Here is a 2191-nt window from a genome sequence, read left to right on the forward strand (position 1 = left end):
TAATTTCAAGTGGTATTGTTACGGACAAGGAAGCATCTGCGACGTCTGCACACAACCATCATGGTCCCATCCCCTGATAATTTGCTAGAGGTGTGCGAGAAAATGTCGGTCGAGTCGAAATTTCTTTTTTTTTCTTTTCTTTTTATCGAGTCGAGTTTGAAATTCTATAAAAATCAATATTGTTATTTAATTTATCAATTATTTAATTCTCTTCGTACACGAATTAATGTTAGAGAAATCAATTGTGATTTAAGATATTGTTTCCTCTAATGATTTATCTCTCATTGAATGATATAAAAATATTTTGACATTAATATTCGTTCAGATATATTTGAAAATTGAAATTTTTATCCTTTTTAATCGATTTTAAATTCTTAAAAGATATGTATAATAAAATTTTTCAACTTTATTTATATTTCAATTTATTTCAAAAAATGAAAAAGTAGCATATTTTAGAAGATTTTAAATAAATAAAAAAAATTATTTCACACAAAAACAGTATGATACAAATATCATAAGACTCTATTGTTACTTAATTTAACAAAGACAATAGATCTAATTCACTATAGATATACTGAATTATCTTGAAATAGAATAAGAGAATATTTCAATCGTTAAAATTTTTGTTAAATAAATTTTTTTATATAAGCATAAACTCAATGAACGAGAAGCTTTGAATATTTCTTCTTTGTCGCAGATCATTAAAATGTTGTAATTTTCTTATTTATCAATTTTATGAAGTGAGAGAACTAGGATTGATAGTTGAGTTGAATATTTTTCATATTATATCTGTTGCGTTATAATAAACAGTATAGGATCGTATAATTTTGTGTGATAAATTATAATGTGACGAAGAAAGTTTTTATAGTTCGTAATTGAAGCAAATAACATTATTTTTAATAGATTCTTTAACAGTAGAATACCACGGATACCATTTTCATTTTGACGTTTTCTCATCCTTTTAATATTTTTATTCGATGTTTAATGATTTGTAATATATTTTTTTTAATATATCGTGCATACAAATTTTTAAAAATATTAATTATATGAGCTCAAAAAATATAATATAATCGTGTTTCAATTCTAATTTATTACGTTTTTATATTTAATTTCTATTGATTTTTGTTTTTATAATTTATATACAATATTTCAACATAAAATTATTAATAACAACGTTATAATAACAAGTATTATTAAACACAATTTAACAAAACAATATTAAACAATTATTAAAAATATCTTTTCGCTCAAAATGATCGAATTCTAAATAACATGAAATGCAAAAAAAACTTTCTAAATAACATGAAATTCCCCAGATCTCTTTAACTATAAGAATTCGTTCAAAATTTTATAATATAAGGAAAAACGAAAATACATGCTTTAAAACAATGTTTAATTTAACTTCCAATATTTTTCAATTTAAGATTGCAGTATCGATAATTGATACCAACGATAAATTTCAATTAGCTGTGTAATCGCCAATAAAATCTGTTAGTAATTTACTTATCCGTAATAAAAAAGTAAAAAGGCATGCATCGCTCGTGCAAGGATCTGCATCGAACTTAAGAGAAAAAACGAAAAGAAGAAACGTAACACCGAAACAAGAGAATCGGCGTCACGGGACGAAATGCTTTCGCTGCCGTTACACATAATTTACTTTCTCTCACAACATTATCGACTTATACCTCTGTTCACATGCAGCTGCAAGATTAATGGTTCTTTTTTCGGCTGTTAAGATTTTTGATGTCGATCGACGATTTATCGGCGTCTTAATAGAAAGGCGAATTACACGTTCGCGTTATCGGCAGATAGTAATCGGTGGTATTAAGGCACAAGAATTTATGTTGCACGAATCAAAAACTGTTAACGTTAATGCGGCCCAATTGCACGGTGTGTTCCCATAGTGATTTCCGGTTTTCACCGTGCGGAAATTTCGATGCTTTTAAAACGCCCCTTAAAATTAAGGTTAAAGAACTTAGAAATGAGAATCGGGAAAAATTATAAGCCAGCGTTGCGCTTGTATGAATATGAATGCGTAACCCATATTTTTTTCAAAATACTTTGATCGATCGCAAGTCGTATAAATTAAATATATATTTATTCTTATAATTTTACAATTAATACATCTTTAAATTAAATCATCATACGTTAAACTGAAGGAAATCTGAAACAACGTAGAACTATAATTCAT

General features: G+C 26.7%; 1 protein-coding gene across 1 annotated transcript in view; it reads left to right on the forward strand.

The window, feature by feature from the left end:
* LOC102681195 (zinc finger homeobox protein 4) overlaps positions 1-2191 on the forward strand; it is an 88575-nt gene that overhangs the window by 77714 nt on the left and 8670 nt on the right.

This window comes from Apis dorsata, unplaced genomic scaffold (genome assembly GCF_000469605.1).
Source record: "Apis dorsata unplaced genomic scaffold, Apis dorsata 1.3 scaffold_125, whole genome shotgun sequence".
NCBI classification, from domain to species: domain Eukaryota; kingdom Metazoa; phylum Arthropoda; class Insecta; order Hymenoptera; family Apidae; genus Apis; species Apis dorsata.